The 12,022-nt window shown below is 40.9% G+C and overlaps 1 pseudogene; it reads left to right on the top strand.

The window, feature by feature from the left end:
- Positions 1 to 6,258, top strand: part of LOC141172483 (arylacetamide deacetylase-like 4) — a 74,232-nt pseudogene extending 67,974 nt beyond the window's left edge.
- The last annotated feature ends 5,764 nt before the right edge of the window (positions 6,259 to 12,022 follow it).

The following is a 12,022-nucleotide window of genomic DNA, read 5'->3' as shown; positions in this document are numbered from 1 at the left end:
TTATGGGGGATGTTAGTCTTAGGTCATTTGTAGAACGGAGGGCACGCGTAGGGCAATAGACAGAGATGAGAGAGGAGATATAAGGTGGTGCAGAACTGTGGAGAGCTTTGTGGGTGAGAGTGATGAGTTTACATTGCATCCTGTAGTAAATGGGCAACCAGTGTAATGACTGCCACAAGATGGAGGCATCGGTGAAGCGGCTGGACAGACATACGACCCTGGCTGCCGCATTCAGGACGGATTGAAGTGAAGAAAGTTTGGTAAGAGGGAGACCGATCAGAAGAGAGTTGCAGTAGCCCAGACGAGAGTGAATAAGACTGACAGTAAGAGTTTTAGCAGTTTCAAAGGTGAGAAAAGGTCGGATTCTGGAGATGTTTTTAAGGTGCAGGTGACAAGAGCGACCTATACTGGTTGGCCACCTTTCTCGAACCACGGTACAAGGAGAAATTTCCAATTTTGCAATTGAATTGTTCAAGAGGGCCGTTGTAGATCAGTTGCTGAAAACATCACCCTCTGACAATGCTGGTGGCAGAGGTACCGGCTCTTTTCAACACCAGGGGATAATGGGGAGAGACAAGAACACCAGCTCCAACAGAGGTGGGGGGAAAATGTACACAAATTGGGCAATTTTCAATAGACCAGCACAACAGTAAAGGCTATCTGTGCCTGTAACAATGCCAAGGAGGGATAAGTTGCAGAACATGGTCAAGGGGTAGTTAAGTGACCATACGTGCGTCCTTTCTGATGCTTAAGTTCCCTTTAATTATTGGGTGTCTAAGCTGAACACTTGGCCTGACCTCTCCTTATATGCCTTGGAGGTGCTGGCCTGCCCGGCTGCTTGTGTGGTGTCTGAGAGTGTTTTCAGTTCCGCTGGGGCAATCATCACTGATAGGCGCACACGCCTCTTCATGGAAAATGCAGACAGACTTACTCTGATTAAATTCAACAAGGACTGGATATCTCCACAGTTTGTAATCCCTCCAGATGAGAGCAAGCCTACCTAAATTCACCAAAAATGCAGATTCATGCTAATGCTGTTAATGTCACACTCTTCCCATAAGAACCCATTTCCTTCCTGCGTCAACCATGACTCAGCCCATAGGGCTAATTTTTACAAACCCTATGCACATTGTGCAGTGGACAAACCAGGACAGTATTCCTACTCCAGCCAAACTACTATTTGTGATTGGAGGCCCTTGGGATGGTGGCTTCCAGCATCAACCATGACTCAGCCCATAGGGCTAATTTTTACAAACCCTATGCAGATTGTGCAGTGGACAAACCAGGACAGTATTCCTACTCCAGCCTAACTACTATTTGTGATTGGTGGCCCTTGGGTTGGTGACTTCCAAAATAGTGGTTAAAATGGGCTGGTGCTTGCTTTGTAGCAGGCAGTAGGAAATGTTTGGACTACTGCTTTGTGCAGGGCAATCAGAGATTTTTTACGTAGACTAATACAGACAGAAGGCAGGCTGACACCCCAAAATAGTGGTTAAAATGGGCTGGTGCTTGCTTTGTAGCAGGCAGTAGAAAATGTTTGGACTACTGCTTTGTGCAGGGCCATCAAAGATTTTTTACGTACACTAATACGGACAGAAGGCAGGCTCTGACCCCTAAAACAGCAGGGAAAATAGATCAGTGCTAAAACAAAAAAAAAAAAGGCAGCACACAACACTAATTCTGTGTGTGCAGGAAAAATATTGCTTTGCCTCTGACAAGAGCTGTTTTAAGATGGACACTAGAAGAATATTCTTTCCTCTCCCTAGCTAATACACAAGCTCTCCCCTGTACTCTGACTTTGTTGTGAGTCTTCAGCTCTGAAAAGAGCTATTTTTTGGTGGTATTATGGAGCTAGTGAGTGGCTCCTTTAAACACAGAACTAGTACACACTGCAGGTAGCCCTTACAAGGGCTTTTGTTTGATCAAGAGGCCTAAACACTCTCCCTAGCAGCTCAGCAATCTCTCCCTATGCTTATAGAACACAGGCTCCAGACGCAATGTGCACAAAATGGCGGCGGCAGGGCTTAAATAGACCCTATGACGCTGGGCGGCCAGCTAATCATAGTAATCCCACAATCAAGATGTCTGCGGCATTACTGTGATTGGTTAAGAAGCTCAGCATGTTTAGTGGCTGCAAAGGAGGCGCCAAAACTGCAGGACGGGACTTCCAAATATAGCGAGGCGAGTATACAAATACTCGCCGAATAACGATTAACCCGAATACCGTACTATTCGTGCGAATAGTAATGAATACACTCGCTCATCACTAGTGCTCGCTCATCACTAATGTGTACCCCTGTATGGAGAACAATATCAGCACCAAAGAGTTACAATATGAAATGTAGCCTGCTTTATATAAAACGGTAGTAAGAAAAACAATTTTGATTTTATCATGTGTACCCTTGTGTGGAGAACAATATGTGCACCAAAGATTTTAAAGCTGAAATGTAGCCTGCTATATATACCACGGTAGTAAGAAAACCAATTTTGATTTCACCATGTGAACTCCTTTGTGGAGAACAATATCTGCACCCAAAAATTTGAAACTGACATCTGGCCTGCTGTATGACATTAGTAACAGAAGAAAATATTTTTTTAGTGTGAATGAGGCCTGTCTAACATGGAAGATATGCTCCAAACAATTTCAAATTGAGATGTACCCTACTGTATCATGTTAATAACAGAAGAAAGTATTTTTTAGTGTGGATGAGGCCTGTATAACATGGGAGATATGCTTCAAACAACTTCAAATTGATATCTCCCCTACTGTAAGAGAAGAAAGTATTTTTTCCCCTGTATGGAGAACAATCTTTGCACCAAAGAATTAAAAGATGAAATATAGCCTGCTTTATATACCATGGTAGTAAGAAAACCAATTTTGATTTTATCATGTGTACCCCTGTGAGAACAATATCTGCACCAAAGAATTAAAAGATGAAATATAGCCTGCTTTACATACCACAACAGTAAGAAAACCTATTTCGATTTTATCATGTGTAGCCCTGTGTGGAGAACAATATCAGCACCCCAAAATTTGAAACTGACATCTGGCCTGCTGTATGACGTTAGTAACAGAAGAAAGTATTTTTTTAGTGTGGATAAGGCCTGTATAGCAGAAAAGATATGCTCCAAACAATTTCAAACTCAGATCTAGCCTGCTGTATCACATTTGTCACAGAAAAAAATAGATTTTTTTACTCTGCATGAAAAGTGCATACAGCTAAATTTCACCGCCACAAAATGACAAGGTGAGTTATGGCTTGCTGTATCACATTAGCAACTGAAAAAAATATTTTTTTACTCTGCAACAGCTCTGCACACCGCTGAATTTCAGTGGCACTAAATGACAAGGTGAGATATGGCTTGGTGTATCACGTTAGCAACTGTAAAAAATAGAGTTTTTTACTCTGCATACAGTTGAATTTCACCACCACAAAATGACAAGGTGGGATACTATGGCTTGTTGTATCACGTTAGCAACTGAAAAAAATAGATTTTTAAAGTTGTACTCGTGCATGGAGCACAATAGAAGCAGTGCACAACAAATTTCCATGAAATGTGCCTTGCTGTCTTTGTATGGACCTCAGTAATGGCACAAGGAAAAAAATCTGCCGGAAGGTCGATTTCACAGCCACACAGGACACTAGCTGCCTAAACTTTCTGACTTAAAAGCAACTGCCTATCTAGCTAAAATCTCTAATGAATCCAGGAGCAGCATCAGCAGCAGCCTCTGTGATCTATTATAATGACAAAATGGTGATAAAACAACATTTCTACTCTTTATATAGCAAGGAACATGTGATTTCAGCAGCCAATGGCACAAGCCTCAGTGTCTGGACATTGTGGATGGTGCCTGCGTCCTGATTGGCTAGCCGCGATTTGCACATTTAAAGTTAGGAAAAAAAAGATAACAAGCATGCCCTCCTCTGAGCTCCTCTGAGCTCTCCCCAGCCCCTCACCTCAGCAAACACATCCCCCCCGCTCATCATACACACCACTTTCCTAGCCAAAGTGCTAAAAATACTTTAGAAGCAATACAATTTCCCGCACTTTTACCGAATTTTACTGATTTTTGCCAATTTTAAGAAAAAATGCTTGTGTTTCCGATCACGAATCAGAATGTGCCTTATTTGTGCCGAATTTAAAATTAGAGATCGTTTTTTGAATATATTCGCTCATCACTAATAACTAGCAGCATCAAGTATCATCTACTTAAGTAAATATGATAGATTATTATGGCCATTTTTTAACGGGTCTTGATAGAATGGCTCCTGAGAATTTCTATGATACTGATAGTAGAATGGATCCTAATAACTAATCTCTTCTTCCTTTGGCTTAGACGCCTATGAAACCTTATGCCGATACCTAACGAAGAATTCCGGAGCCGTGGTTGTCTCTGTTGGGTAAGGTGACAACATTCCACTAACATTTCCTGATGTTTTAATTATTTGTAATGATGTAGTGATGATGATGATGATGATGATGATATGGGATTTTCAGCACTTTAATTTACAGGTATGGTGACAATCAGTGTGGATAAAAGTGAGCTTTCTAAAGCAACCAATCCAATTAAAGCTGATTATAGATGAAATCTGATTGTTTTTTTGGTGGAACTACTGCAACTGTATTCATTTTCATACAAAATGCCTGGAGGGGAGATTGATTAAAAAGCAAAAAAATACTGAAATTGTCCAAGGCAATAACTCAAATTTCACCTCCCATTTTTGAAAAACGAAGGCTGTATTTCCATGTAGTTTAACTAAAATAGTGTAATGAAGGAGCTGTGCTGCCTGCTTCAGACAACTTCTGTCCTTGTACAGAGGATTCCTAGCTATGGACCACTATCACTTAGCGCCGAAAGTAGCCACAAAAAATGTTTCTCGATCTGAGGGACTTAGCTTAACCATTGCTCATTTTCATTGGGAATAGTGATGAGCGAGTATGTTCTGTTAACTCTTTCGGCGAGCATGCTTGGGCGAGCACCGAGTATCTTCAGCGTGCTCGGCTGTTACGTTTCAGTCTCTCTGTGTGCATGATTTGCGACTGTTTGACTGCTTTAATACATGTGAGGAATGTCTGTTTCTTAGGCATTCCTCACATGTGTCAAAGCTGTCAAACAGTCGCAAATCATGCACACAGAGAGACTGAAACATAACACCCGAGCGCGCTGAAGATACTCGATGCTCGCCCGAGCATGCTTCCCGAAATGGTTAACAGAACATACTCGCTCATCACTAATTGGGAATAATTAATAATACCTTATGTAAAGTGACTACAAACTACATGGAATGGGTAGTTGTGGGAAATAATGCATATAGTGGCCTTTATTATCCAGATATTGACCCTTGTTTAAAAAACCACAAAGGTCCAATATTAAAAAAAATTCTATATTTTAGGTACCGCCTGGCCCCAGAACACAGATGCCCGGCTGCTTTTGATGACTGTGTCTTGGCTACAGTTCACTTTCTGAAGACGTCGCAAGATTATGGAGTCGATCCGTCTTCTGTTATAATATGTGGAGACAGTGCCGGGGGCAATCTTACAGCTGCCGTTTGTCAAGCTCTTGTGGGTAGATCAGATGTTCCAAAGCCTCTGGCCCAGGTGATGATATACCCAGTGGTCCAGATGGCGGACCTCAATTTATCATCGTACCAACAAAACAAGATGGTCCCTTTCTTATCCCAAGAAGATTTTCCATACTACGTGATGACCTATATAGGTGGCGATCTTTCTTTATCAAAAGCAATGATAAAGGGCAGCCATGTTCCTCCTGAAATAAGAGAAAAATTGAGTAAATGGTTGAGTTCTGAGGAATTTAAGGTCAAAGGCTACAAACCTCACATTATGGCGCCCTTTAATAAAGAGATTTATGAGAAAGTTAAGATAAGTCTTGACCTTCAATGTTCTCCATTGTTGTCGAATGATGCTGTGATCAATCAATTACCACAGGCCTACATACTAACATGTGAGTTTGATGTTCTTCGTGATGATGGGATACTCTACAAGAATCGGCTGGAGGACAATGGAGTCCCAGTCACATGGTATCATGTTAAAGATGGCTTCCATGGAATTGTACCATCCTTTAATGAACCTGATGGGATGTCTGGAAAGCTGGCTTTGGATAATGTTATTACTTACATTAAAAACCTTTGAAACCTTGTGTGGTGAAAATCTTTGAGATCTTCCATTTTTCGGCTTTACACTGTGTTCCAAATTATTATGCAAATAATATTTTCTCAGATTTTCCCAAATTACCTATATGAATTGCGGTCATTGTAATTTTCCAGTCAAATAACTATTAGAGTACAATTGAAAGGTTTTTGTACAAACTGCCTATGATAACAGTATATTTAAAAAAAAATAAAACACTCAAACTGCACTCAAAATGCATGTTCCAAATTATTATGCACAGCAGAGTTTTCAACCTTTTCATTTTAATAAAGAACAAAAAAATGGTCGTTTTTGAAATTATAAGCATTAGCAGGTTATTACAAACTGAAATCAAACAGTTTTCAACACAAAACTTGATTCTAGGTGATGTCACATTTGCACATAGGACCCCTTGTCCGAAAGGAGCTTCTGAACTCTCTCGTCCATTGAATTTGTCAGGTTTTGGATGGTTTCTGCTTCAATTGTTTTGCATGAGGACAGAATACCCTCCCAGAGCTGTTGCTTAGATGTGAACTGCCTCCCGCCATCATAGACACTCCTTTTGATGATGCTCCAGAGGTTCTCAATGGGGTTGAGGTCAGGGGAGCATGGGGGCCACACCATAAGTTTGTCCCCTTTTATGCCCATAGCAGCCAGAGATGCAGATGTGTTATGTGCAGCATGAGACGGTGCATTATCATGCATGAAAATGATCTTGCTGCGGAATGCACGGTTCTTCTTCTTGAACCATGGCAGGAAGTTCTGTTTGAGAAACTCAACATACATTATGGAGTTCATCTTTACCCCTTCAGGGATCCTAAAGGGGCCGACAATCTCTCTCCCCATGATTCCAGCCCAAAACATTATTCCACCTCCTCCTTGTTGGCGCTGTAGCCGTGTTTGCATGGGGTGTCCATCAACCAGCCATCCTCCACTCCATCCATCTGGACCATCGAGCGTTGCACGGCACTCATCGGTGAACAAAACAGTTCGATGGTCCAGATGGATGGAGTGGGCATAAAAGGGGACAAACTTATGGTGTGGCCCCCATGCTCCCCAGACCTCAACCCCATTGAGAACCTCTGGAGCATCATCAAAAGAAGTGTCTATGATGGCGGGAGGCAGTTCACATCTAAGCAACAGCTCTGGGAGGGTATTCTGTCCTCATGCAAAACAATTGAACCAGAAACCATCCAAAACCTGACAAATTCAATGGACGAGAGAGTTCGGAAGCTCCTTTCGGACAAGGGGTCCTATATGCAAATGTGACATCACCTAGAATCAAATTTTGAGTTGAAAACTGTATGATTTCAGTTTGTAATAACCTGCTAATGCTTATAATTTCAAAAATGACCATTTTTTTGTTCTTTATTAAAATGAAAAGGTTGAAAACTCTGCTGTGCATAATAATTTGGAACATGCATTTTGAGTGCAGTTTTATTTATTTATTTTTTTTAAATATACTGTTATCATAGGCAGTTTGTACAAAAAACCTTTCAATTGTACTCTAATAGTTATTTGACTGGAAAATTACAATGACTGCAATTCATATAGGTAATTTGGGAAAATCTGAGAAAATATTATTTGCATAATAATTTGGAACACAGTGTATGTTACGAGTAAAGATGAGTGGATGGAAACATGGAAGATCAAGTTTGAGTTGAATTTCCTGAAATTAGCCGTTTCATACGAATTTGAGATACGATTTACTATTCAGAAAAAAAAAATTAAAAAACATACCTGGTACTATTTACCACACTACTAATACATCAGAGAGCAAGATAATGTAATTTATATTGCTGCACGGACCTCCCCATAATGACCTGCAACTATGACATCTAGTGGATGATCATACCTTATACAATGGTGGTTCGGTACCTGGGCCATCACACATCAGTGATTCTCAAGGTAGCATAGTTTGTATGACAGAGTCATTTTCTATCTCCGAGTCTCTTTCTTCTGTAGAGTGTAAGCCCTTATAGTCAGCGCAGTCCTGTAGAGTCGAGAGGAGGGACTTCCTGATAGAATCTGGTAATATCCTGTGCGGTGAGTGAGTACACTGGACAGCAGCGTAAGATGTTACCAGTGCAGCTGCTGATTGGCTGACTGCGCTAGCAACATCTAAATGCTACCAACCAGCTGTCAACTAATAGACAGGAGAGATGAGAGAGATGCAGACAGCTAAGCGTGCTTCCTACATACCAAACTGTATCTGTATCCTCCAACTTTGCCGAACCGTATGTCGGGTTTCGGCACCACTCCAGCAGCAGAACACATATACTGTTTGATGTGTAGTCTTACACCTAATGGTTCTTTGCTATATTTACCACTTTGCTTACTTCTAGTTCTCTCTTTAGCACGGACATAGATTTCTTGTTTCCGAATGATTGTGGAGTGTTTGTTACTACTTGATAAACTGTAAATCATTTATAGCCAAGCAACTTCTCAATTTTTATTTGATTATACTCTTTGTGGGCTAATGATTTTAATAATTTGTTTGTGGTGCTTTTGTATTATTTTAGTGGTTTAATAGTATATTTAATTTCTAGATATGTTTATTTTGCGCTAATGTTGTACTGTCTCCTCCTGCTTGGTATTGTGCACCTTCTAATGTTATTAACATTTTTGTCTACTTGCATATATGTCAATCAATAAATGAATGAATTTATATTTTTTATCTGTCTATCCTGTATTCATGTAGGATGCACAGTATATACAAACAAGACTAAGCCTCACTGCTCCATTCTGCGGTGGCATTCCATGCCCTTGGAATGGGCTTCTCTCTGCACTGGAGCTGGTTTCTTCAATATGGAACAAAGGTCACATGATTGCAATTCAAGCTGAAGTTTGAGGCTGCGTGCCCACTATGCGTTTTTCAAGCGTTTTTGCCGCGGAATTTCCGCAGCAAAAACGCTTGGTAATACGTGCCCCATGGTCCCCAATGATAATCCACATGTGCTGTGCACATGCTGCGGAAATTTCCACTGCGGATTATCATTGTGGAAAAATCCACAGCATGTCCATTAATTTTGCGGACACGCAGCGTAATTGCCGCCATTGACTTGCATTGAATCGCTTAATATCCGCATGACTACATGTGCACATGCGGATATTAAGCGATTCAATGTGCGGATGGTACCCGGGTTTGAAGAAGAGGAGACTCTCATCCAGACCCGGGTACCATAGTACCTGTAATAAAAAGAATTTAAAATAAAAAATAAACATTATACTCATCTTTCGATGTCCCCCCGGTCTCCTGTATGATGCGTCCTGGCTCCCCGGCAGCTCGCGATGGTGTAAAAGGACCTTCCATGACGTCATTTAGTCATGTGACAGGTCACGCGAGCGTTGACGTCGGCGGTCGCGTGACCTGTCACGACTAAATGACGTCATGAAAGTTCCTTTTACACCACTGCGAGCAGTACAAGAGACCGGACGCACCAGAGAGAAGACCGGGGGCCATCAGAAGGTGAGTATAATGGTTTTTTTTTCTTTTTTACCATTTTTCTTTTTTTTTTTTTTTTACTATTAATTTGGTCACGCCATATAAATCCATACCGGTTGCATGGATTTATATAGTGTGACCAAGTTGTCAAGCACTTTCCTAGTGATGCTAAAATCGCCTGGAAAGCGCTTGATAACCCGCATGCAGAAATGTATGCAAAAACGCTTGACAAACCCTTCTACCTGGCAGGAAAAACGCATGTAAAATCCGCATGCGTTTTTCCTGCCAGGGAGATGCGGAAAAAATCTGCAGCATTTCTGCATCGTGGGCACTTAGCCTTATAGCGCCTCGGTGTCCCCATCTAAGCCCTAGGGTGATGCACGTTAAAAGCCAGTGATTACTAATTCCCACTGCTAGCTAGCTATGGTGCAGGCATTCTCTTAACACAACCTCATTCTCTATCTGTCTGTGCCATCTGTGAGTCTGACCCCTACTGGCAGAAAAGTTCTTTTCGTTTATGCTCCTTCAGACACTACAGGGGACATTAGGATGAATGCAATGTTAACCCCTTGCTGACCCATGACCAGCCATCTCATTTGCAGCCTAATGTTCTTCTAACTATTTTGACTTAGCGCAAAATACTCATCCGTTACTGGCAGTACTTCAAACCCTTGACCCATTATCCAGCACTACCCTGCAAAGGAGACTCTTAGGGTGTATTTCACTTGCAACTTCTAGTTATGATGTCATCATTCACCCACATAACTCAAAGAGGATTAACATATTTCAGTATCAAATCTGTTGCGTCATAATGAAAATAAAGTTTTAACAGAACATTATTATTTTATTAAAACTTTATAAAAGTCTTACATCAACATAGAGTTGCTGTAATGTACATATCTACAGGTGGCACGCAGGGTGGTAGGGGTGGCTTGCAGTATAAGATAGCCTAGGTAACATTACATGACATAGCATCATCATGACATAGATACGTTAATGATATAACTTTGATAACGAGGTGGTATTTAAATCACAACAAAGTCAATGATGACAAGGTTTGCGCCCGACTGGTAAATTATTGGCACAACTGGTATTTCTACTTAGAGACCTGTAAAATAATTACAAATATTTTGTATTATGAAATGGTGTGTGGCAGTAACGACACTTTCTGTGCTGACGTTTATAAGACTTTGCAAATGGCAAAAGAGTTATAATTCACAGTGTCCGGAGTAGGTAAAATGTGGAATTGGTACCAGGAATTGTAATGGACATGTCAGCGGCGAGCCAGCGACAGCACACTGTATGCAGCCCTGTGCATAGAAGGCAGAGTTTACTCACTTTCACAATGCACCTTGCAGTGTCTGTGTGCTGTATACATTTTGTGTGCTGTAAAACTTGAATTTTTTAATTTTTAATTTCTAAGCAGTGAATTTTTGTCTGTGTGCTGTATACATCCTTTTGGCTGCGTCAGCTTTGTAAACTTTTTTTGTGGTGTAAAATAGGGGAAAAAAATCACATCATGTCAACATGTGTGAATCACTAAGAGCGAATTCAGAAGTCCATGAAATATGGCGCGTGTACACACCATGATAGAAGGACTGGAAAAGGGTCTCCTGACCCCAATTTGACAGCTTCATAGAAATATTGTATATGAGGCTGTTGAGTTCAGGTCGGAGGCCCGCGGCCAGTCCATGTATCTCGGTCTGTTCACATGCCGTATTTCATGGACTTCTGAATTTGTCCTTAAACTGGACAAATGTTTTAGGAGGAATCGAAGGCAACCCAATATGTAAAGCATCAAAATTATCTTGACAATAATTTATTTACAGATTGAAGTGTAAACACATAATGTGTGATAAACTACGACCCCAAAATCAGGCCCCTTTTTTATTCTTGGGTCAGTATTTTGGGTCAAAAAAGAAGGCACCCCAATGGAAACCAACAGCAACCAATAAAGACTATCAAAGTCCAAAACATAGGAGTAGCATCCATGTAATGTCCAAGTGCATTTGACTTTTTTGTAGGAGGTAAGACATAATTCAGACATACGAGAAAAATGGACTGATTTTTTGGATCACACTTTGATCAGAGTTTGGTCCAAGTGTCATCAGTTTTTCTTATACCTGGAGAAAAAAGTTTCTCCACTTTCTTCATACTGACAGTCCGTGAATGTCGGACCGCACTCATATGGCATCCGAGTGCTGCCCTATTTTTTCACGGACCCATAGATTTGCACTGCCAATTTTAATTCGACCCTCCGATCAAAATAGGACATGTCTCCTGGATTTTCCATCGATTGTACAGTCCTGCGGCAGGAAATGTTATTTGGAGGTTCCATACAGAAAAGTTGTTTTTGGATTTCAAAATGTTATAATTTGGACAGAAATATTATTATTATATTGCTATAAATATCTAATGTTACTTCTC

Source organism: Phyllobates terribilis, unplaced genomic scaffold, assembly GCF_046119375.1.
Source record: "Phyllobates terribilis strain yellow unplaced genomic scaffold, ASM4611937v1 Scaffold_12__6_contigs__length_324123572, whole genome shotgun sequence".
NCBI classification, from domain to species: Eukaryota; Metazoa; Chordata; class Amphibia; order Anura; family Dendrobatidae; genus Phyllobates; species Phyllobates terribilis.
The sequence above is the reverse complement of the archived record's forward strand: the minus strand, read 5'-3'. Positions and strand labels throughout refer to the sequence as shown.